Consider the following 24,536-nt stretch of genomic DNA (forward strand, 5'->3'; position numbering starts at 1 on the left):
CGCGGCCAAAAGGCGCTTTCTCGCTTCCCAGGCTAGGAGAAGCACTTTCCGTGCTGCAAACCGCTTCTCTGCTTGTGGAGAGCTCGGAAACAGCGCCTAGCGCTGTTCCAAGCCTGCCTGCAAGTCTACCGCCGGAGAAAGCACTAGGCGCGGCCAAAAGACGCTTTCTCGCTTCCCAGGCTAGGAGAAGCACTTTCGGTGCTTCAAACAGCTTCTCTGCTTGTGGAGAGCTCGGAAACAGCGGGTAGCGCTGTTCCAAGCCTGTCTGCAAGCCAACCGCTAGAGAAAGCACTAGGCGCGGCCAAAAGGCGCTTTCTCGCTTCCCAGGCTAGGAGAAGCACTTTCCATGCTGCAAACAGCTTCTCTGCTTGTGGAGAGCTCGGAAACGGCGCCTAGCCGCTCTACCAAGCGTGCTTGCAAGCGTACCTCCGGAGAAAGCACTAGGCGTGGCCAAAAGGCATTTTCTCGCTTCCCAGGCTAGGAGAAGCACTTTCCGTGCTGCAAACAGCTTCTCTGCTTGTGGAGAGCTCGGAAACAGCGCCTAGCGCTGTTCCAAGCCTGTCTGCAAGCCTACCGCCAGAGAAAGCACTAGGCGCGGCCAACAGGCGCTTTCTCGCTTCCCAGGCTACGAGACGCATTTTCCGTGCTGTAGAAGTTTCTCTGCTTGTGAAGAGCTCGGAAACGGCGCCTAGCCGCTGTTCCAAGCCTGCCTATAGCGTGCCGTATCCGAGAGCACTAGGCGAGGCCAACAAATGCTTTCTCGCTTCCCAGGCTAGGAGAAGCACTTTCCGTGCTGCAAACAGCTTCTCTGCTTGTGGAGAGCTCGGAAACGGCGCCTAGCACTGTTCCAAGCCTGCCTGCAAGCCTACCGCCGGAGAAAGCACTAGGCGCGGCCAAAAGGCGCTTTCTCGCTTCCCAGGCTAGGAGAAGCACTTTCCCTGCTGCAAACAGCTTCTCTGCTTGTGGAGAGCTCGGAAAAAGCGCTTAGCCGCTCTTCCAAGCCTGCCTGCAGCGTACCTCCGGAGAGAGCACTAGGCGGGGCCAACAGGCACATTCTCGCTTCCCAGGCTAGGAGAAGCACTTTCCGTGCTGTAGAAGTTTCTCTGCTTGTGAAGAGCTCGGAAACAGCGCCTAGGCGCTGTTCCAAGCCTGCCTGCATCGAACCGCCGGAGAAAGCACTAGGCGCGGCCAAAAGGCGCTTTCTCGCTTCCCAGGCTAGGAGAAGCACTTTCCATGCTGCAAACAGCTTCTCTGCTTGTGGAGAACTCGGAAACCGTGCCTAGCCGCTCTACCAAGCGTGCTTGCAAGCGTACCGCCGGAGAAAGCACTAGGCGCGGCCAAAAGGCGCTTTCTCGCTTCCCAGGCTAGGAGAAGCACTTTCCATGCTGCAAACAGCATCTCTGCTTGTGGAGAGCTCGGAAACAGCGCCTAGCCGCTGTTCGCAGCCAGCCTGCAAGCGTACCGCCGGAGAAAGCACTAGGCGCGGCCAAAAGGCGCTTTCTCGCTTCCCAGGCTAGGAGAAGCACTTTCCGTGCTGCAAACAGCTTCTCTGCTTGTGGAGAGTTCGGAAACGGCACCTAGCGCTGTTCCAAGCCTGCCTGCAAGCCTACCGCCGGAAAAACCACTAGGCGCCGCCAAAAGGCGCTTTCTCGCTTCCCAGGCTAAGAGAAGTACTTTCCCAGCTGCAAACAGCTTCTCTACTTGTGGGGAGCTCGGAAACAGCGCGTAGCGCAGGTCCAAGCCGGCCTGCAAGCCTACTGCCAGAGAAAGCACTAGGCGCCGCCAAAAGGCGCTTTCTCGCTTCCCAGGCTAGGAGAAGCACTTTCCATGCTGCAAACAGCATCTCTGCTTGTGGAGAGCTCGGAAACAGCGCCTAGCCGCTGTTCGCAGCCAGCCTGCAAGCGTACCGCCGGAGAAAGCACTAGGCGCGGCCAAAAGGCGCTTTCTCGCTTCCCAGGCTAGGAGAAGCACTTTCCGTGCTGCAAACAGCTTCTCTGCTTGTGGAGAGTTCGGAAACGGCACCTAGCGCTGTTCCAAGCCTGCCTGCAAGCCTACCGCCGGAAAAACCACTAGGCGCCGCCAAAAGGCGCTTTCTCGCTTCCCAGGCTAAGAGAAGTACTTTCCGTGCTGCAAACAGCTTCTCTGCTTGTGGAGAGCTCGGAAACAGCGCCTAGCGCTGTTCCAAGCCTGCCTGCAAGTCTACCGCCGGAGAAAGCACTAGGCGTGGCCAAAAGGCGCTTTCTCGCTTCCCAGGCTAGGAGAAGCACTTTCCGTGCTGCAAACAGCTTCTCTGCTTGTGGAGAGCTCGGAAACCGTGCCAAACGCTATTCCAAGCCTGCCTGCAAGCCTACCGCTGGAGAAAGCACCAGGCGCGGCCAAAAGACGCTTTCTCGCTTCCCAGGCTAGGAGAAGCACTTTCGGTGCTGCAAACAGCTTCTCTGCTTGTGGAGAGCTCAGAAACAGCGCCTAGCGCTGGTCCAAGCCTGCCTGCAAGCCTACCGCCAGAGAAAGCACTAGGCGCGGCCAAAAGGCGCTTTCTCGCTTCCCAGGCTACGAGACGCATTTTCCGTGCTGTAGAAGTTTCTCTGCTTGTGAAGAGCTCGGAAAAAGCGCCTAGCCACTCATCCAAGCCTGCCTATAGCATGTCGTATCCGAGAGCACAAGGCGAGGCCAACAAATGCTTTCTCGCTTCCCAGGCTAGGAGTAGCGTTTTCCGTGCTGCTAACAGCTTCTCTGCTTGTGGAGAGCTCGGAAACAGCGCCTAGCGCTGTTCCAAGCCTGTCTGCAAGCCTACCGCCAGAGAAAGCACTAGGCGCGGCCAACAGGCGCTTTCTCGCTTCCCAGGCTACGAGACGCATTTTCCGTGCTGTAGAAGTTTCTCTGCTTGTGAAGAGCTCGGAAACAGCGCCTAGCCGCTGTTCCAAGCCTGCCTATAGCGTGCCGTATCCGAGAGCACTAGGCGAGGCCAACAAATGCTTTCTCGCTTCCCAGGCTAGGAGAAGCACTTTCCGTGCTGCAAACAGCTTCTCTGCTTGTGGAGAGCTCGGAAACGGCGCCTAGCGCTGTTCCAAGCCTGCCTGCAAGCCTACCGCCGGAGAAAGCACTAGGCGCGGCCAAAAGGCGCTTTCTCGCTTCCCAGGCTAGGAGAAGCACTTTCCGTGCTGCAAACAGCTTCTCTGCTTGTGGAGACCTCGGAAACAGCGCCTAGCCGCTGTTCCAAGCCTGCCTGCAGCGTACCGCCGGAGAAAGCACTAGGCGCGGCCAAAAGGCGCTTTCTCGCTTCCCAGGCTAGGAGAAGCACTTTCCGTGCTGCAAACCGCTTCTCTGCTTGTGGAGAGCTCGGAAACAGCGCCTAGCGCTGTTCCAAGCCTGCCTGCAAGTCTACCGCCGGAGAAAGCACTAGGCGTGGCCAAAAGGCGCTTTCTCGCTTCCCAGGCTAGGAGAAGCACTTTCCGTGCTACAAACAGCTTCTCTGCTTGTGGAGAGCTCAGAAACGGCACCTAGCGCTGTTCCAAGCCTGCCTGCAAGCCTACCGCCCGAAAAACCACTAGGCGCCGCCAAAAGGCGCTTTCTCGCTTCCCAGGCTAAGAGAAGTACTTTCCATGCTGCAAACAGCTTCTCTGCTTGTGGAGAGCTCGGAAACAGCGCCTAGCGCTGTTCCAAGCCTGCCTGCAAGCCTACAGCCGGAGAAAGCACTAGGCGTGGCCAAAAGGCGCTTTCTCGCTTCCCAGGCTAGGAGAAGCACTTTCCGTGCTGCAAACAGCTTCTCTGCTTGTGGAGAGCTCGGAAACAGCGCGTAGCGCTGTTCCAAGCCTACCTGCAAGCCTACCGCCAGAGAAAGCACTAGGCGCCGCCAAAAGGCGCTTTCTCGCATCCCAGGCTAAGAGAAGCACTTTCCCTGCTGCAAAAAGCTTCTCTGCTTGTGGAGAGCTCGGAAACAGCGGGTAGCGCTGTTCCAAGCCTGTCTGTAAGCCTACCGCCAGAGAAAGCACTAGGCGCCGCCAAAAGGCGCTTTCACGCTTCCCAGGCTAGGAGAAGCACTTTCGGTGCTGCAAACAGCTTCTCTGCTTGTGGAGAGCTCGGAAACAGCGCCTAGCCGCTGTTCGCAGCCAGCCTGCAAGCGTACCGCCGGAGAAAGCACTAGGCGCGGCCAAAAGGCGCTTTCTCGCTTCCCAGGCTAAGAGAAGTACTTTCCGTGCTGCAAACAGCTTCTCTGCTTGTGGAGAGTTCGGAAACGGCACCTAGCGCTGTTCCAAGCCTGCCTGCAAGCCTACCGCCGGAAAAACCACTAGGCGCCGCCAAAAGGCGCTTTCTCGCTTCCCAGGCTAAGAGAAGTACTTTCCGTGCTGCAAACAGCTTCTCTGCTTGTGGAGAGCTCGGAAACAGCGCCTAGCGCTGTTCCAAGCCTGCCTGCAAGTCTACCGCCGGAGAAAGCACTAGGCGCGGCCAAAAGGCGCTTTCTCGCTTCCCAGGCTAGGAGAAGCACTTTCCGTGCTGCAAACAGCTTCTCTGCTTGTGGAGAGCTCGGAAACGGTGCTAAACGCTATTCCAAGCCTGCCTGCAAGTGTACCGCCGGAGAGAGCACTAGGCCCGACCAAAAGGTACTTTCTCGCTTCCCAAGCTAGGAGAAGCACTTTCCGTGCTGCAAACAGCTTCTCTGCTTGTGGAGAGCTCGGAAACGGTGCCAAACGCTATTCCAAGCCTGCCTGCAAGCCTACCGCTGGAGAAAGCACCAGGCGCGGCCAAAAGACGCTTTCTCGCTTCCCAGGCTAGGAGAAGCACTTTCCGTGCTGCAAACAGCTTCTCTGCTTGTGGAGAGCTCGGAAACAGCGCCTAGCGCTGGTCCAAGCCTGCCTGCAAGCCTACCGCCAGAGAAAGCACTAGGCGCGGCCAAAAGGCGCTTTCTCGCTTCCCAGGCTACGAGACGCATTTTCCGTGCTGTAGAAGTTTCTCTGCTTGTGAAGAGCTCGGAAAAAGCGCCTAGCCACTCATCCAAGCCTGCCTATAGCGTGTCGTATCCGAGAGCACAAGGCGAGGCCAACAAATGCTTTCTCGCTTCCCAGGCTAGGAGAAGCACTTTCCGTGCTGCAAACAGCTTCTCTGCTTGTGGAGAGCTCGGAAACGGCGCCTAGCGCTGTTCCAAGCCTGCCTGCAAGCCTACCGCCGGAGAAAGCACTAGGCGCGGCCAAAAGGCGCTTTCTCGCTTCCCAGGCTAGGAGAAGCACTTTCCGTGCTGCAAACAGCTTCTCTGCTTGTGGAGACCTCGGAAACAGCGCCTAGCCGCTGTTCCAAGCCTGCCTGCAGCGTACCGCCGGAGAAAGCACTAGGCGCGGCCAAAAGGCGCTTTCTCGCTTCCCAGGCTAGGAGAAGCACTTTCCGTGCTGCAAACCGCTTCTCTGCTTGTGGAGAGCTCGGAAACAGCGCCTAGCGCTGTTCCAAGCCTGCCTGCAAGTCTACCGCCGGAGAAAGCACTAGGCGTGGCCAAAAGGCGCTTTCTCGCTTCCCAGGCTAGGAGAAGCACTTTCCGTGCTGCAAACAGCTTCTCTGCTTGTGGGGAGCTCGGAAACAGGGCGTAGCGCAGGTCCAAGCCGGCCTGCAGGCCTACTGCCAGAGAAAGCACTAGGCGCCGCCAAAAGGCGCTTTCTCGCTTCCCAGGCTAGGAGAAGCGTTTTCCGTGCTGCAAACAGCTTCTCTGCTTGTGGAGAGCTCGGAAACAGCGCCTAGCGCTGTTTCCAAGCCTGCCTGCAAGCGTACCGCCGTAGAAAGAACTAGGTGCGGCCAAAAGGCGCTTTCTCGCTTCCCAGGCTAGGAGAAGCACTTTCCGTGCTGCAAACAGCTTCTCTGCTTGTGGAGAGCTCGGAAACGGCGCCTAGCGCTGATCCAAGCCTGCCTGCAGCGTACCGCCGGAGAAAGCACTAGGCGCGGCCAAAAGGCGCTTTCTCGCTTCCCAGGCTAGGAGAAGCACTTTCCGTTCTGCAAACAGCTTCTCTGCTTGTGGAGAGCTCAGAAACGGCGCCTAGCCGCTGTTCCTAGCCTGCCTGCAGCGTACCGCCGGAGAAAGCACTAGGCGCGGCCAACAGCCGCTTTCTCACTTCCCAGGCTACGAGACGCATTTTCCGTGCTGTAGAAGTTTCTCTGCTTGTGGAGAGCTCGGAAACAGCGCCTAGCCGCTGTTCCAAGCCTGCCTATGGCGTGCCGCCTCCGAGAGCACTAGGCGCGGCCAACAAGTGCTTTCTCGCTTCCTAGGCTAGGAGAAGCACTTTCCGTGCTGCAAACAGCTTCTCTGCTTGTGGAGAGCTCGGAAACAGCGCCTAGCCGCTGTTCGCAGCAGCCTGCATCGTACCACCAGAGAAAGCACTCGGTGCGGCCGAAAGGCGCTTTCTCGCTTCCCAGGCTAGGAGAAGCACTTTCCGTGCTGCAAACAGCTTCTCTGCTTGTGGAGAGCTCGGAAACGGCACCTAGCGCTGTTCCAAGCCTGCCTGCAAGCCTACCGCCAGAAAAACCACTAGGCGCCGCCAAAAGGCGCTTTCTCGCTTCCCAGGCTAAGAGAAGTACTTTCCATGCTGCAAACAGCTTCTCTGCTTGTGGAGAGCTTGGAAACAGCGCCTAGCGCTGTTCCAAGCCTGCCTGCAAGCCTACAGCCGGAGAAAGCACTAGGCGTGGCCAAAAGGCGCTTTCTCGCTTCCCAGGCTAGGAGAAGCACTTTCCGTGCTGCAAACAGCTTCTCTGCTTGTGGAGAGCTCGGAAACAGCGCGTAGCGCTGTTCCAAGCCTGCCTGCAAGCCTACCGCCAGAGAAAGCACTAGGCGCCGCCAAAAGGCGCTTTCTCGCATCCCAGGCTAAGAGAAGCACTTTCCGTGCTGCAAACAGCTTCTCTGCTTGTGGAGAGCTCGGAAACAGCGCTTAGCCGCTCTTCCAAGCCTGCCTGCAGCGTACCGCCGGAGAGAGCACTAGCCGGGGCCAACAGGCACATTCTCGCTTCCCAGGCTACGAGACGCATTTTCCGTGCTGTAGAAGTTTCTCTGCTTGTGAAGAGCTCGGAAACAGCGCCTAGCCGTTGTTCCAAGCCTGCCTGCAAGCCTACCGCCGGAGAAAGCACTAGGCGCGGCCAAAAGGCGCTTTCTCGCTTCCCAGGCTAGGAGAAGCACTTTCCCTGCTGCAAACAGCTTCTCTGCTTGTGGAGAACTCGGAAACCGCGCCTAGCCGCTCTACCAAGCGTGCTTGCAAGCGTACCGCCGGAGAAAGAACTAGGCGCGGCCAAAAGGCGCTTTCTCGCTTCCCAGGCTAGGAGAAGCACTTTCCGTGCTGCAAACAGCTTCTCTGCTTGTGGAGAGCTCGGAAACAGCGCGTAGCGCAGGTCCAAGCCTGCCTGCAAGCCTACCGCCAGAGAAAGCACTAGGCGCGGCCAAAAGGCGCTTTCACGCTTCCCAGTCTAGGAGAAGCACTTTCCGTGCTGCAAACAGCTTCTCTGCTTGTGGAGAGTTCAGAAACGGCACCTAGCGCTGTTCCAAGCCTGCCTGCAAGCCTACCGCCGGAAAAACCACTAGGCGCCGCCAAAAGGCGCTTTCTCGCTTCCCAGGCTAAGAGAAGTACTTTCCGTGCTGCAAACAGCTTCTCTGCTTGTGGAGAGCTCGGAAACAGCGCCTAGCGCTGTTCCAAGCCTGCCTGCAAGTCTACCGCCGGAGAAAGCACTGGGCGCGGCCAAAAGGCGCTTTCTCGCTTCCCAGGCTAGGAGAAGCACTTTCCGTGCTGCAAACAGCTTCTCTGCTTGTGGAGAGCTCGGAAAAGGTGCTAAACGCTATTCCAAGCCTGCCTGCAAGTGTACCGCCGGAGAGAGCACTAGGCCCGGCCAAAAGGTACTTTCTCGCTTCCCAAGCTAGGAGAAGCACTTTCCGTGCTGCAAACAGCTTCTCTGCTTGTGGAGAGCTCGGAAACGGTGCCAAACGCTATTCCAAGCCTGCCTGCAAGCCTACCGCCAGAGAAAGCGCTAGGCGCGGCCAACAGGCGCTTTCTCGCTTCCCAGGCTACGAGACGCATTTTCCGTGCTGTAGAAGTTTCTCTGCTTGTGAAGAGCTCGGAAACAGCGCCTAGCCGCTGTTCCAAGCCTGCCTATAGCGTGCCGTATCCGAGAGCACTAGGCGAGGCCAACAAATGCTTTCTCGCTTCCCAGGCTAGGAGAAGCACTTTCCGTGCTGCAAACAGCTTCTCTGCTTGTGGAGAGCTCGGAAACGGCGCCTAGCGCTGTTCCAAGCCTGCCTGCAAGCGTACCGCCGGAGAAAGCACTAGGCGCGGCCAAAAGGCGCTTTCTCGCTTCCCAGGCTAGGAGAAGCACTTTCCGTGCTGCAAACAGCTTCTCTGCTTGTGGAGACCTCGGAAACAGCGCCTAGCCGCTGTTCCAAGCCTGCCTGCAGCGTACCGCCGGAGAAAGCACTAGGCGCGGCCAAAAGGCGCTTTCTCGCTTCCCAGGCTAGGAGAAGCACTTTCCGTGCTGCAAACAGCTTCTCTGCTTGTGGAGAGCTCGGAAACAGCGGGTAGCGCTGTTCCAAGCCTGTCTGTAAGCCAACCGCTAGAGAAAGCACTAGGCGCGGCCAAAAGGCGCTTTCTCGCTTCCCAGGCTAGGAGAAGCACTTTCCATGCTGCAAACAGCTTCTCTGCTTGTGGAGAGCTCGGAAACAGCGCCTAGCGCTGTTCGCAGCCAGCCTGCAAGCGTACCGCCGGAGAAAGCACTAGGCGCGGCCAAATGGCGCTTTCTCGCTTCCCAGGCTAGGAGAAGCACTTTCCGTGCTGCAAACAGCTTCTCTGCTTGTGGAGAGCTCGGAAACGGCACCTAGCGCTGTTCCAAGCCTGCCTGCAAGCCTACCGCCAGAAAACCACTAGGCGCCGCCAAAAGGCGCTTTCTCGCTTCCCAGGCTAAGAGAAGTACTTTCCGTGCTGCAAACAGCTTCTCTGCTTGTGGAGAGCTCGGAAACAGCGCCTAGTGCTGTTCCAAGCCTGCCTGCAAGCCTACCGCCGGAGAAAGCACTAGGCGTGGCCAAAAGGCGCTTTCTCGCTTCCCAGGCTAGGAGAAGCACTTTCCGTGCTGCAAACAGCTTCTCTGCTTGTGGAGAGCTCGGAAACGGCGCCTAGCGCTGTTCCAAGCCTGCCTGCAAGCCTACCGCCGGAGAAAGCACTAGGCGCGGCCAAAAGGCGCTTTCTCGCTTCCCAGGCTAGGAGAAGCACTTTCCGTGCTGCAAACAGCTTCTCTGCTTGTGGAGAGCTCGGAAACAGCGTTAGCCGCTGTTCGCAGCCAGCCTGCAAGCGCACCGCCGGAGAAAGAACTAGGCGTGGCCAAAAGGCTCTTTCTCGCTTCCCAGGCTAGGAGAAGCACTTTCCGTGCTGCAAACAGCTTCTCTGCTTGTGGAGAACTCGGAAACAGCGCGTAGCGCTGGTCCAAGCCTGCTTGCAAGCCTACCGCCAGAGAAAGCACTAGGCGCGGCCAAAAGGCGCTTTCTCGCTTCCCAGGCTAGGAGAAGCACTTTCCGTGCTGCAAACCGCTTCTCTGCTTGTGGAGAGCTCGGAAACAGCGCCTAGCGCTGTTCCAAGCCTGCCTGCAAGTCTACCGCCGGAGAAAGCACTAGGCGCGGCCAAAAGACGCTTTCTCGCTTCCCAGGCTAGGAGAAGCACTTTCGGTGCTGCAAACAGCTTCTCTGCTTGTGGAGAGCTCGGAAACAGCGGGTAGCGCTGTTCCAAGCCTGTCTGCAAGCCAACCGCTAGAGAAAGCACTAGGCGCGGCCAAAAGGCGCTTTCTCGCTTCCCAGGCTAGGAGAAGCACTTTCCATGCTGCAAACAGCTTCTCTGCTTGTGGAGAGCTCGGAAACGGCGCCTAGCCGCTCTACCAAGCGTGCTTGCAAGCGTACCTCCGGAGAAAGCACTAGGCGTGGCCAAAAGGCGCTTTCTCGCTTCCCAGGCTAGGAGAAGCACTTTCCGTGCTGCAAACAGCTTCTCTGCTTGTGGAGAGCTCGGAAACAGCGCCTAGCGCTGTTCCAAGCCTGTCTGCAAGCCTACCGCCAGAGAAAGCACTAGGCGCGGCCAACAGGCGCTTTCTCGCTTCCCAGGCTACGAGACGCATTTTCCGTGCTGTAGAAGTTTCTCTGCTTGTGAAGAGCTCGGAAACGGCGCCTAGCCGCTGTTCCAAGCCTGCCTATAGCGTGCCGTATCCGAGAGCACTAGGAGAGGCCAACAAATGCTTTCTCGCTTCCCAGGCTAGGAGAAGCACTTTCCGTGCTGCAAACAGCTTCTCTGCTTGTGGAGAGCTCGGAAACGGCGCCTAGCGCTGTTCCAAGCCTGCCTGCAAGCCTACCGCCGGAGAAAGCACTAGGCGCGGCCAAAAGGCGCTTTCTCGCTTCCCAGGCTAGGAGAAGCACTTTCCCTGCTGCAAACAGCTTCTCTGCTTGTGGAGAGCTCGGAAAAAGCACTTAGCCGCTCTTCCAAGCCTGCCTGCAGCGTACCGCCGGAGAGAGCACTAGGCGGGGCCAACAGGCACATTCTCGCTTCCCAGGCTAGGAGAAGCACTTTCCGTGCTGTAGAAGTTTCTCTGCTTGTGAAGAGCTCGGAAACAGCGCCTAGGCGCTGTTCCAAGCCTGCCTGCATCGAACCGCCGGAGAAAGCACTAGGCGCGGCCAAAAGGCGCTTTCTCGCTTCCCAGGCTAGGAGAAGCACTTTCCATGCTGCAAACAGCTTCTCTGCTTGTGGAGAACTCGGAAACCGTGCCTAGCCGCTCTACCAAGCGTGCTTGCAAGCGTACCGCCGGAGAAAGCACTAGGCGCGGCCAAAAGGCGCTTTCTCGCTTCCCAGGCTAGGAGAAGCACTTTCCATGCTGCAAACAGCATCTCTGCTTGTGGAGAGCTCGGAAACAGCGCCTAGCCGCTGTTCGCAGCCAGCCTGCAAGCGTACCGCCGGAGAAAGCACTAGGCGCGGCCAAAAGGCGCTTTCTCGCTTCCCAGGCTAGGAGAAGCACTTTCCGTGCTGCAAACAGCTTCTCTGCTTGTGGAGAGTTCGGAAACGGCACCTAGCGCTGTTCCAAGCCTGCCTGCAAGCCTACCGCCGGAAAAACCACTAGGCGCCGCCAAAAGGCGCTTTCTCGCTTCCCAGGCTAAGAGAAGTACTTTCCCAGCTGCAAACAGCTTCTCTACTTGTGGGGAGCTCGGAAACAGCGCGTAGCGCAGGTCCAAGCCGGCCTGCAAGCCTACTGCCAGAGAAAGCACTAGGCGCCGCCAAAAGGCGCTTTCTCGCTTCCCAGGCTAGGAGAAGCACTTTCCATGCTGCAAACAGCATCTCTGCTTGTGGAGAGCTCGGAAACAGCGCCTAGCCGCTGTTCGCAGCCAGCCTGCAAGCGTACCGCCGGAGAAAGCACTAGGCGCGGCCAAAAGGCGCTTTCTCGCTTCCCAGGCTAGGAGAAGCACTTTCCGTGCTGCAAACAGCTTCTCTGCTTGTGGAGAGTTCGGAAACGGCACCTAGCGCTGTTCCAAGCCTGCCTGCAAGCCTACCGCCGGAAAAACCACTAGGCGCCGCCAAAAGGCGCTTTCTCGCTTCCCAGGCTAAGAGAAGTACTTTCCGTGCTGCAAACAGCTTCTCTGCTTGTGGAGAGCTCGGAAACAGCGCCTAGCGCTGTTCCAAGCCTGCCTGCAAGTCTACCGCCGGAGAAAGCACTAGGCGTGGCCAAAAGGCGCTTTCTCGCTTCCCAGGCTAGGAGAAGCACTTTCCGTGCTGCAAACAGCTTCTCTGCTTGTGGAGAGCTCGGAAACCGTGCCAAACGCTATTCCAAGCCTGCCTGCAAGCCTACCGCTGGAGAAAGCACCAGGCGCGGCCAAAAGACGCTTTCTCGCTTCCCAGGCTAGGAGAAGCACTTTGGGTGCTGCAAACAGCTTCTCTGCTTGTGGAGAGCTCAGAAACAGCGCCTAGCGCTGGTCCAAGCCTGCCTGCAAGCCTACCGCCAGAGAAAGCACTAGGCGCGGCCAAAAGGCGCTTTCTCGCTTCCCAGGCTACGAGACGCATTTTCCGTGCTGTAGAAGTTTCTCTGCTTGTGAAGAGCTCGGAAAAAGCGCCTAGCCACTCATCCAAGCCTGCCTATAGCATGTCGTATCCGAGAGCACAAGGCGAGGCCAACAAATGCTTTCTCGCTTCCCAGGCTAGGAGTAGCGTTTTCCGTGCTGCTAACAGCTTCTCTGCTTGTGGAGAGCTCGGAAACAGCGCCTAGCGCTGTTCCAAGCCTGTCTGCAAGCCTACCGCCAGAGAAAGCACTAGGCGCGGCCAACAGGCGCTTTCTCGCTTCCCAGGCTACGAGACGCATTTTCCGTGCTGTAGAAGTTTCTCTGCTTGTGAAGAGCTCGGAAACAGCGCCTAGCCGCTGTTCCAAGCCTGCCTATAGCGTGCCGTATCCGAGAGCACTAGGCGAGGCCAACAAATGCTTTCTCGCTTCCCAGGCTAGGAGAAGCACTTTCCGTGCTGCAAACAGCTTCTCTGCTTGTGGAGAGCTCGGAAACGGCGCCTAGCGCTGTTCCAAGCCTGCCTGCAAGCCTACCGCCGGAGAAAGCACTAGGCGCGGCCAAAAGGCGCTTTCTCGCTTCCCAGGCTAGGAGAAGCACTTTCCGTGCTGCAAACAGCTTCTCTGCTTGTGGAGACCTCGGAAACAGCGCCTAGCCGCTGTTCCAAGCCTGCCTGCAGCGTACCGCCGGAGAAAGCACTAGGCGCGGCCAAAAGGCGCTTTCTCGCTTCCCAGGCTAGGAGAAGCACTTTCCGTGCTGCAAACCGCTTCTCTGCTTGTGGAGAGCTCGGAAACAGCGCCTAGCGCTGTTCCAAGCCTGCCTGCAAGTCTACCGCCGGAGAAAGCACTAGGCGTGGCCAAAAGGCGCTTTCTCGCTTCCCAGGCTAGGAGAAGCACTTTCCGTGCTGCAAACAGCTTCTCTGCTTGTGGGGAGCTCGGAAACAGCGCGTAGCGCAGGTCCAAGCCGGCCTGCAGGCCTACTGCCAGAGAAAGCACTAGGCGCCGCCAAAAGGCGCTTTCTCGCTTCCCAGGCTAGGAGAAGCGTTTTCCGTGCTGCAAACAGCTTCTCTGCTTGTGGAGAGCTCGGAAACAGCGCCTAGCGCTGTTTCCAAGCCTGCCTGCAAGCGTACCGCCGTAGAAAGAACTAGGTGCGGCCAAAAGGCGCTTTCTCGCTTCCCAGGCTAGGAGAAGCACTTTCCGTGCTGCAAACAGCTTCTCTGCTTGTGGAGAGCTCGGAAACGGCGCCTAGCGCTGATCCAAGCCTGCCTGCAGCGTACCGCCGGAGAAAGCACTAGGCGCGGCCAAAAGGCGCTTTCTCGCTTCCCAGGCTAGGAGAAGCACTTTCCGTTCTGCAAACAGCTTCTCTGCTTGTGGAGAGCTCAGAAACGGCGCCTAGCCGCTGTTCCTAGCCTGCCTGCAGCGTACCGCCGGAGAAAGCACTAGGCGCGGCCAACAGCCGCTTTCTCACTTCCCAGGCTACGAGACGCATTTTCCGTGCTGTAGAAGTTTCTCTGCTTGTGGAGAGCTCGGAAACAGCGCCTAGCCGCTGTTCCAAGCCTGCCTATGGCGTGCCGCCTCCGAGAGCACTAGGCGCGGCTAACAAGTGCTTTCTCGCTTCCTAGGCTAGGAGAAGCACTTTCCGTGCTGCAAACAGCTTCTCTGCTTGTGGAGAGCTCGGAAACAGCGCCTAGCCGCTGTTCGCAGCAGCCTGCATCGTACCACCAGAGAAAGCACTCGGTGCGGCCGAAAGGCGCTTTCTCGCTTCCCAGGCTAGGAGAAGCACTTTCCGTGCTGCAAACAGCTTCTCTGCTTGTGGAGAGCTCGGAAACGGCACCTAGCGCTGTTCCAAGCCTGCCTGCAAGCCTACCGCCAGAAAAACCACTAGGCGCCGCCAAAAGGCGCTTTCTCGCTTCCCAGGCTAAGAGAAGTACTTTCCGTGCTGCAAACAGCTTCTCTGCTTGTGGAGAGCTTGGAAACAGCGCCTAGCGCTGTTCCAAGCCTGCCTGCAAGCCTACAGCCGGAGAAAGCACTAGGCGTGGCCAAAAGGCGCTTTCTCGCTTCCCAGGCTAGGAGAAGCACTTTCCGTGCTGCAAACAGCTTCTCTGCTTGTGGAGAGCTCGGAAACAGCGCGTAGCGCTGTTCCAAGCCTGCCTGCAAGCCTACCGCCAGAGAAAGCACTAGGCGCCGCCAAAAGGCGCTTTCTCGCATCCCAGGCTAAGAGAAGCACTTTCCGTGCTGCAAACAGCTTCTCTGCTTGTGGAGAGCTCGGAAACAGCGCTTAGCCGCTCTTCCAAGCCTGCCTGCAGCGTACCGCCGGAGAGAGCACTAGCCGGGGCCAACAGGCACATTCTCGCTTCCCAGGCTACGAGACGCATTTTCCGTGCTGTAGAAGTTTCTCTGCTTGTGAAGAGCTCGGAAACAGCGCCTAGCCGTTGTTCCAAGCCTGCCTGCAAGCCTACCGCCGGAGAAAGCACTAGGCGCGGCCAAAAGGCGCTTTCTCGCTTCCCAGGCTAGGAGAAGCACTTTCCCTGCTGCAAACAGCTTCTCTGCTTGTGGAGAACTCGGAAACCGCGCCTAGCCGCTCTACCAAGCGTGCTTGCAAGCGTACCGCCGGAGAAAGAACTAGGCGCGGCCAAAAGGCGCTTTCTCGCTTCCCAGGCTAGGAGAAGCACTTTCCGTGCTGCAAACAGCTTCTCTGCTTGTGGAGAGCTCGGAAACAGCGCGTAGCGCAGGTCCAAGCCTGCCTGCAAGCCTACCGCCAGAGAAAGCACTAGGCGCGGCCAAAAGGCGCTTTCACGCTTCCCAGTCTAGGAGAAGCACTTTCCGTGCTGCAAACAGCTTCTCTGCTTGTGGAGAGTTCAGAAACGGCACCTAGCGCTGTTCCAAGCCTGCCTGCAAGCCTACCGCCGGAAAAACCACTAGGCGCCGCCAAAAGGCGCTTTCTCGCTTCCCAGGCTAAGAGAAGTACTTTCCGTGCTGCAAACAGCTTCTCTGCTTGTGGAGAGCTCGGAAACAGCGCCTAGCGCTGTTCCAAGCCTGCCTGCAAGTCTACCGCCGGAGAAAGCACTGGGCGCGGCCAAAAGGCGCTTTCTCGCTTCCCAGGCTACGAGACGCATTTTCCGTGCTGTAGAAGTTTCTCTGCTTGTGAAGAGCTCGGAAACAGCGCCTAGCCGCTGTTCCAAGCCTGCCTATAGCGTGCCGTATCCGAGAGCACTAGGCGAGGCCAACAAATGCTTTCTCGCTTCCCAGGCTAGGAGAAGCACTTTCCGTGCTGCAAACAGCTTCTCTGCTTGTGGAGAGCTCGGAAACGGCGCCTAGCGCTGTTCCAAGCCTGCCTGCAAGCGTACCGCCGGAGAAAGCACTAGGCGCGGCCAAAAGGCGCTTTCTCGCTTCCCAGGCTAGGAGAAGCACTTTCCGTGCTGCAAACAGCTTCTCTGCTTGTGGAGACCTCGGAAACAGCGCCTAGCCGCTGTTCCAAGCCTGCCTGCAGCGTACCGCCGGAGAAAGCACTAGGCGCGGCCAAAAGGCGCTTTCTCGCTTCCCAGGCTAGGAGAAGCACTTTCCGTGCTGCAAACAGCTTCTCTGCTTGTGGAGAGCTCGGAAACAGCGGGTAGCGCTGTTCCAAGCCTGTCTGTAAGCCAACCGCTAGAGAAAGCACTAGGCGCGGCCAAAAGGCGCTTTCTCGCTTCCCAGGCTAGGAGAAGCACTTTCCATGCTGCAAACAGCTTCTCTGCTTGTGGAGAGCTCGGAAACAGCGCCTAGCGCTGTTCGCAGCCAGCCTGCAAGCGTACCGCCGGAGAAAGCACTAGGCGCGGCCAAATGGCGCTTTCTCGCTTCCCAGGCTAGGAGAAGCACTTTCCGTGCTGCAAACAGCTTCTCTGCTTGTGGAGAGCTCGGAAACGGCACCTAGCGCTGTTCCAAGCCTGCCTGCAAGCCTACCGCCAGAAAACCACTAGGCGCCGCCAAAAGGCGCTTTCTCGCTTCCCAGGCTAAGAGAAGTACTTTCCGTGCTGCAAACAGCTTCTCTGCTTGTGGAGAGCTCGGAAACAGCGCCTAGTGCTGTTCCAAGCCTGCCTGCAAGCCTACCGCCGGAGAAAGCACTAGGCGTGGCCAAAAGGCGCTTTCTCGCTTCCCAGGCTAGGAGAAGCACTTTCCGTGCTGCAAACAGCTTCTCTGCTTGTGGAGAGCTCGGAAACGGCGCCTAGCGCTGTTCCAAGCCTGCCTGCAAGCCTACCGCCGGAGAAAGCACTAGGCGCGGCCAAAAGGCGCTTTCTCGCTTCCCAGGCTAGGAGAAGCACTTTCCGTGCTGCAAACAGCTTCTCTGCTTGTGGAGAGCTCGGAAACAGCGTTAGCCGCTGTTCGCAGCCAGCCTGCAAGCGCACCGCCGGAGAAAGAACTAGGCGTGGCCAAAAGGCTCTTTCTCGCTTCCCAGGCTAGGAGAAGCACTTTCCGTGCTGCAAACAGCTTCTCTGCTTGTGGAGAACTCGGAAACAGCGCGTAGCGCTGGTCCAAGCCTGCTTGCAAGCCTACCGCCAGAGAAAGCACTAGGCGCGGCCAAAAGGCGCTTTCTCGCTTCCCAGGCTAGGAGAAGCACTTTCCGTGCTGCAAACCGCTTCTCTGCTTGTGGAGAGCTCGGAAACAGCGCCTAGCGCTGTTCCAAGCCTGCCTGCAAGTCTACCGCCGGAGAAAGCACTAGGCGCGGCCAAAAGACGCTTTCTCGCTTCCCAGGCTAGGAGAAGCACTTTCGGTGCTGCAAACAGCTTCTCTGCTTGTGGAGAGCTCGGAAACAGCGGGTAGCGCTGTTCCAAGCCTGTCTGCAAGCCAACCGCTAGAGAAAGCACTAGGCGCGGCCAAAAGGCGCTTTCTCGCTTCCCAGGCTAGGAGAAGCACTTTCCATGCTGCAAACAGCTTCTCTGCTTGTGGAGAGCTCGGAAACGGCGCCTAGCCGCTCTACCAAGCGTGCTTGCAAGCGTACCTCCGGAGAAAGCACTAGGCGTGGCCAAAAGGCGCTTTCTCGCTTCCCAGGCTAGGAGAAGCACTTTCCGTGCTGCAAACAGCTTCTCTGCTTGTGGAGAGCTCGGAAACAGCGCCTAGCGCTGTTCCAAGCCTGTCTGCAAGCCTACCGCCAGAGAAAGCACTAGGCGCGGCCAACAGGCGCTTTCTCGCTTCCCAGGCTACGAGACGCATTTTCCGTGCTGTAGAAGTTTCTCTGCTTGTGAAGAGCTCGGAAACGGCGCCTAGCCGCTGTTCCAAGCCTGCCTATAGCGTGCCGTATCCGAGAGCACTAGGAGAGGCCAACAAATGCTTTCTCGCTTCCCAGGCTAGGAGAAGCACTTTCCGTGCTGCAAACAGCTTCTCTGCTTGTGGAGAGCTCGGAAACGGCGCCTAGCGCTGTTCCAAGCCTGCCTGCAAGCCTACCGCCGGAGAAAGCACTAGGCGCGGCCAAAAGGCGCTTTCTCGCTTCCCAGGCTAGGAGAAGCACTTTCCCTGCTGCAAACAGCTTCTCTGCTTGTGGAGAGCTCGGAAAAAGCGCTTAGCCGCTCTTCCAAGCCTGCCTGCAGCGTACCGCCGGAGAGAGCACTAGGCGGGGCCAACAGGCACATTCTCGCTTCCCAGGCTAGGAGAAGCACTTTCCGTGCTGTAGAAGTTTCTCTGCTTGTGAAGAGCTCGGAAACAGCGCCTAGGCGCTGTTCCAAGCCTGCCTGCATCGAACCGCCGGAGAAAGCACTAGGCGCGGCCAAAAGGCGCTTTCTCGCTTCCCAGGCTAGGAGAAGCACTTTCCATGCTGCAAACAGCTTCTCTGCTTGTGGAGAACTCGGAAACCGTGCCTAGCCGCTCTACCAAGCGTGCTTGCAAGCGTACCGCCAGAGAAAGCACTAGGCGCGGCCAAAAGGCGCTTTCTCGCTTCCCAGGCTAGGAGAAGCACTTTCCATGCTGCAAACAGCATCTCTGCTTGTGGAGAGCTCGGAAACAGCGCCTAGCCGCTGTTCGCAGCCAGCCTGCAAGCGTACCGCCGGAGAAAGCACTAGGCGCGGCCAAAAGGCGCTTTCTCGCTTCCCAGGCTAGGAGAAGCACTTTCCGTGCTGCAAACAGCTTCTCTGCTTGTGGAGAGTTCGGAAACGGCACCTAGCGCTGTTCCAAGCCTGCCTGCAAGCCTACCGCCGGAAAAACCATTAGGCGCCGCCAAAAGGCGCTTTCTCGCTTCCCAGGCTAAGAGAAGTACTTTCCCAGCTGCAAACAGCTTCTCTACTTGTGGGGAGCTCGGAAACAGCGCGTAGCGCAGGTCCAAGCCGGCCTGCAAGCCTACTGCCAGAGAAAGCACTAGGCGCCGCCAAAAGGCGCTTTCTCGCTTCCCAGGCTAGGAGAAGCACTTTCCATGCTGCAAACAGCATCTCTGCTTGTGGAGAGCTCGGAAACAGCGCCTAGCCGCTGTTCGCAGCCAGCCTGCAAGCGTACCGCCGGAGAAAGCACTAGGCGCGGCCAAAAGGCGCTTTCTCGCTTCCCAGGCTAGGAGAAGCACTTTCCGTGCTGCAAACAGCTTCTCTGCTTGTGGAGAGTTCGGAAACGGCACCTAGCGCTGTTCCAAGCCTGCCTGCAAGCCTACCGCCGGAAAAACCACTAGGCGCCGCCAAAAGGCGCTTTCTCGCTTCCCAGGCTAAGAGAAGTACTTTCCCAGCTGCAAACAGCTTCTCTGCTTGTGGAGAGCTCGGAAACAGCGCCTAGCGCTGTTCCAAGCCTGCCTGCAAGTCTACCGCCGGAGAAAGCACTAGGCGTGGCCAAAAGGCGCTTTCTCGCTTCCCAGGCTAGGAGAAGCACTTTCCGTGCTGCAAACAGCTTCTCTGCTTGTGGAGAGCTCGGAAACCGTGCCAAACGCTATTCCAAGCCTGCCTGCAAGCCTACCGCTGGAGAAAGCACCAGGCGCGGCCAAAAGACGCTTTCTCGCTTCCCAGGCTAGGAGAAGCACTTTGGGTGCTGCAAACAGCTTCTCTGCTTGTGGAGAGCTCAGAAACAGCGCCTAGCGCTGGTCCAAGCCTGCCTGCAAGCCTACCGCCAGAGAAAGCACTAGGCGCGGCCAAAAGGCGCTTTCTCGCTTCCCAGGCTACGAGACGCATTTTCCGTGCTGTAGAAGTTTCTCTGCTTGTGAAGAGCTCGGAAAAAGCGCCTAGCCACTCATCCAAGCCTGCCTATAGCATGTCGTATCCGAGAGCACAAGGCGAGGCCAACAAATGCTTTCTCGCTTCCCAGGCTAGGAGTAGCGTTTTCCGTGCTGCTAACAGCTTCTCTGCTTGTGGAGAGCTCGGAAACAGCGCCTAGCGCTGTTCCAAGCCTGTCTGCAAGCCTACCGCCAGAGAAAGCACTAGGCGCGGCCAACAGGCGCTTTCTCGCTTCCCAGGCTACGAGACGCATTTTCCGTGCTGTAGAAGTTTCTCTGCTTGTGAAGAGCTCGGAAACAGCGCCTAGCCGCTGTTCCAAGCCTGCCTATAGCGTGCCGTATCCGAGAGCACTAGGCGAGGCCAACAAATGCTTTCTCGCTTCCCAGGCTAGGAGAAGCACTTTCCGTGCTGCAAACAGCTTCTCTGCTTGTGGAGAGCTCGGAAACGGCGCCTAGCGCTGTTCCAAGCCTGCCTGCAAGCCTACCGCCGGAGAAAGCACTAGGCGCGGCCAAAAGGCGCTTTCTCGCTTCCCAGGCTAGGAGAAGCACTTTCCGTGCTGCAAACAGCTTCTCTGCTTGTGGAGACCTCGGAAACAGCGCCTAGCCGCTGTTCCAAGCCTGCCTGCAGCGTACCGCCGGAGAAAGCACTAGGCGCGGCCAAAAGGCGCTTTCTCGCTTCCCAGGCTAGGAGAAGCACTTTCCGTGCTGCAAACCGCTTCTCTGCTTGTGGAGAGCTCGGAAACAGCGCCTAGCGCTGTTCCAAGCCTGCCTGCAAGTCTACCGCCGGAGAAAGCACTAGGCGTGGCCAAAAGGCGCTTTCTCGCTTCCCAGGCTAGGAGAAGCACTTTCCGTGCTACAAACAGCTTCTCTGCTTGTGGAGAGCTCAGAAACGGCACCTAGCGCTGTTCCAAGCCTGCCTGCAAGCCTACCGCCCGAAAAACCACTAGGCGCCGCCAAAAGGCGCTTTCTCGCTTCCCAGGCTAAGAGAAGTACTTTCCATGCTGCAAACAGCTTCTCTGCTTGTGGAGAGCTCGGAAACAGCGCCTAGCGCTGTTCCAAGCCTGCCTGCAAGCCTACAGCCGGAGAAAGCACTAGGCGTGGCCAAAAGGCGCTTTCTCGCTTCCCAGGCTAGGAGAAGCACTTTCCGTGCTGCAAACAGCTTCTCTGCTTGTGGAGAGCTCGGAAACAGCGCGTAGCGCTGTTCCAAGCCTACCTGCAAGCCTACCGCCAGAGAAAGCACTAGGCGCCGCCAAAAGGCGCTTTCTCGCATCCCAGGCTAAGAGAAGCACTTTCCCTGCTGCAAAAAGCTTCTCTGCTTGTGGAGAGCTCGGAAACAGCGGGTAGCGCTGTTCCAAGCCTGTCTGTAAGCCTACCGCCAGAGAAAGCACTAGGCGCCGCCAAAAGGCGCTTTCACGCTTCCCAGGCTAGGAGAAGCACTTTCGGTGCTGCAAACAGCTTCTCTGCTTGTGGAGAGCTCGGAAACAGCGCCTAGCCGCTGTTCGCAGCCAGCCTGCAAGCGTACCGCCGGAGAAAGCACTAGGCGCGGCCAAAAGGCGCTTTCTCGCTTCCCAGGCTAAGAGAAGTACTTTCCGTGCTGCAAACAGCTTCTCTGCTTGTGGAGAGTTCGGAAACGGCACCTAGCGCTGTTCCAAGCCTGCCTGCAAGCCTACCGCCGGAAAAACCACTAGGCGCCGCCAAAAGGCGCTTTCTCGCTTCCCAGGCTAAGAGAAGTACTTTCCGTGCTGCAAACAGCTTCTCTGCTTGTGGAGAGCTCGGAAACAGCGCCTAGCGCTGTTCCAAGCCTGCCTGCAAGTCTACCGCCGGAGAAAGCACTAGGCGCGGCCAAAAGGCGCTTTCTCGCTTCCCAGGCTAGGAGAAGCACTTTCCGTGCTGCAAACAGCTTCTCTGCTTGTGGAGAGCTCGGAAACGGTGCTAAACGCTATTCCAAGCCTGCCTGCAAGTGTACCGCCGGAGAGAGCACTAGGCCCGGCCAAAAGGTACTTTCTCGCTTCCCAAGCTAGGAGAAGCACTTTCCGTGCTGCAAACAGCTTCTCTGCTTGTGGAGAGCTCGGAAACGGTGCCAAACGCTATTCCAAGCCTGCCTGCAAGCCTACCGCAGGAGAAAGCACCAGGCGCGGCCAAAAGACGCTTTCTCGCTTCCCAGGCTAGGAGAAGCACTTTCCGTGCTGCAAACAGCTTCTCTGCTTGTGGAGAGCTCGGAAACAGCGCCTAGCGCTGGTCCAAGCCTGCCTGCAAGCCTACCGCCAGAGAAAGCACTAGGCGCGGCCAAAAGGCGCTTTCTCGCTTCCCAGGCTACGAGACGCATTTTCCGTGCTGTAGAAGTTTCTCTGCTTGTGAAGAGCTCGGAAAAAGCGCCTAGCCACTCATCCAAGCCTGCCTATAGCGTGTCGTATCCGAGAGCACAAGGCGAGGCCAACAAATGCTTTCTCGCTTCCCAGGCTAGGAGTAGCGTTTTCCGTGCTGCAAACAGCTTCTCTGCTTGTGGAGAGCTCGGAAACAGCGCCTAGCGCTGTTCCAAGCCTGTCTGCAAGCCTACCGCCAGAGAAAGCACTAGGCGCGGCCAACAGGCGCTTTCTCGCTTCCCAGGCTACGAGACGCATTTTCCGTGCTGTAGAAGTTTCTCTGCTTGTGAAGAGCTCGGAAACAGCGCCTAGCCGCAGTTCCAAGCCTGCCTATAGCGTGCCGTATCCGAGAGCACTAGGCGAGGCCAACAAATGCTTTCTCGCTTCCCAGGCTAGGAGAAGCACTTTCCGTGCTGCAAACAGCTTCTCTGCTTGTGGAGAGCTCGGAAACGGCGCCTAGCGCTGTTCCAAGCCTGCCTGCAAGCCTACCGCCGGAGAAAGCACTAGGCGCGGCCAAAAGGCGCTTTCTCGCTTCCCAGGCTAGGAGAAGCACTTTCCGTGCTGCAAACAGCTTCTCTGCTTGTGGAGACCTCGGAAACAGCGCCTAGCCGCTGTTCCAAGCCTGCCTGCAGCGTACCGCCGGAGAAAGCACTAGGCGCGGCCAAAAGGCGCTTTCTCGCTTCCCAGGCTAGGAGAAGCACTTTCCGTGCTGCAAACCGCTTCTCTGCTTGTGGAGAGCTCGGAAACAGCGCCTAGCGCTGTTCCAAGCCTGCCTGCAAGTCTACCGCCGGAGAAAGCACTAGGCGTGGCCAAAAGGCGCTTTCTCGCTTCCCAGGCTAGGAGAAGCACTTTCCGTGCTGCAAACAGCTTCTCTGCTTGTGGGGAGCTCGGAAACAGCGCGTAGCGCAGGTCCAAGCCGGCCTGCAGGCCTACTGCCAGAGAAAGCACTAGGCGCCGCCAAAAGGCGCTTTCTCGCTTCCCAGGCTAGGAGAAGCACTTTCCCTGCTGCAAACAGCTTCTCTGCTTGTGGAGAGCTCGGAAACAGCGCCTAGCGCTGTTTCCAAGCCTGCCTGCAAGCGTACCGCCGTAGAAAGAACTAGGTGCGGCCAAAAGGCGCTTTCTCGCTTCCCAGGCTAGGAGAAGCACTTTCCGTGCTGCAAACAGCTTCTCTGCTTGTGGAGAGCTCGGAAACGGCGCCTAGCGCTGATCCAATCCTGCCTGCAGCGTACCGCCGGAGAAAGCACTAGGCGCGGCCAACAGCCGCTTTCTCACTTCCCAGGCTACGAGACGCATTTTCCGTGCTGTAGAAGTTTCTCTGCTTGTGGAGAGCTCGGAAACAGCGCCTAGCCGCTGTTCCAAGCCTGCCTATGGCGTGCCGCCTCCGAGAGCACTAGGCGCGGCCAACAAGTGCTTTCTCGCTTCCTAGGCTAGGAGAAGCACTTTCCGTGCTGCAAACAGCTTCTCTGCTTGTGGAGAGCTCGGAAACAGCGCCTAGCCGCTGTTCGCAGCAGCCTGCATCGTACCACCAGAGAAAGCACTCGGTGCGGCCGAAAGGCGATTTCTCGCTTCCCAGGCTAGGAGAAGCACTTTCCGTGCTGCAAACAGCTTCTCTGCTTGTGGAGAGCTCGGAAACGGCACCTAGCGCTGTTCCAAGCCTGCCTGCAAGCCTACCGCCAGAAAAACCACTAGGCGCCGCCAAAAGGCGCTTTCTCGCTTCCCAGGCTAAGAGAAGTACTTTCCATGCTGCAAACAGCTTCTCTGCTTGTGGAGAGCTCGGAAAAAGCGCTTAGCCGCTCTTCCAAGCCTGCCTGCAGCGTACCGCCGGAGAGAGCACTAGGCGGGGCCAACAGGCACATTCTCGCTTCCCAGGCTAGGAGAAGCACTTTCCGTGCTGTAGAAGTTTCTCTGCTTGTGAAGAGCTCGGAAACAGCGCCTAGGCGCTGTTCCAAGCCTGCCTGCATCGAACCGCCGGAGAAAGCACTAGGCGCGGCCAAAAGGCGCTTTCTCGCTTCCCAGGCTAGGAGAAGCACTTTCCATGCTGCAAACAGCTTCTCTGCTTGTGGAGAACTCGGAAACCGTGCCTAGCCGCTCTACCAAGCGTGCTTGCAAGCGTACCGCCGGAGAAAGCACTAGGCGCGGCCAAAAGGCGCTTTCTCGCTTCCCAGGCTAGGAGAAGCACTTTCCATGCTGCAAACAGCATCTCTGCTTGTGGAGAGCTCGGAAACAGCGCCTAGCCGCTGTTCGCAGCCAGCCTGCAAGCGTACCGCCGGAGAAAGCACTAGGCGCGGCCAAAAGGCGCTTTCTCGCTTCCCAGGCTAGGAGAAGCACTTTCCGTGCTGCAAACAGCTTCTCTGCTTGTGGAGAGTTCGGAAACGGCACCTAGCGCTGTTCCAAGCCTGCCTGCAAGCCTACCGCCGGAAAAACCACTAGGCGCCGCCAAAAGGCGCTTTCTCGCTTCCCAGGCTAAGAGAAGTACTTTCCCAGCTGCAAACAGCTTCTCTACTTGTGGGGAGCTCGGAAACAGCGCGTAGCGCAGGTCCAAGCCGGCCTGCAAGCCTACTGCCAGAGAAAGCACTAGGCGCCGCCAAAAGGCGCTTTCTCGCTTCCCAGGCTAGGAGAAGCACTTTCCATGCTGCAAACAGCATCTCTGCTTGTGGAGAGCTCGGAAACAGCGCCTAGCCGCTGTTCGCAGCCAGCCTGCAAGCGTACCGCCGGAGAAAGCACTAGGCGCGGCCAAAAGGCGCTTTCTCGCTTCCCAGGCTAGGAGAAGCACTTTCCGTGCTGCAAACAGCTTCTCTGCTTGTGGAGAGTTCGGAAACGGCACCTAGCGCTGTTCCAAGCCTGCCTGCAAGCCTACCGCCGGAAAAACCACTAGGCGCCGCCAAAAGGCGCTTTCTCGCTTCCCAGGCTAAGAGAAGTACTTTCCGTGCTGCAAACAGCTTCTCTGCTTGTGGAGAGCTCGGAAACAGCGCCTAGCGCTGTTCCAAGCCTGCCTGCAA

Source organism: Chamaea fasciata, unplaced genomic scaffold (genome assembly GCF_029207755.1).
Source record: "Chamaea fasciata isolate MVZ Bird 193981 ecotype frontalis unplaced genomic scaffold, bChaFas1.0.hap1 SCAF_4, whole genome shotgun sequence".
Classification (NCBI taxonomy): domain Eukaryota; kingdom Metazoa; phylum Chordata; class Aves; order Passeriformes; family Sylviidae; genus Chamaea; species Chamaea fasciata.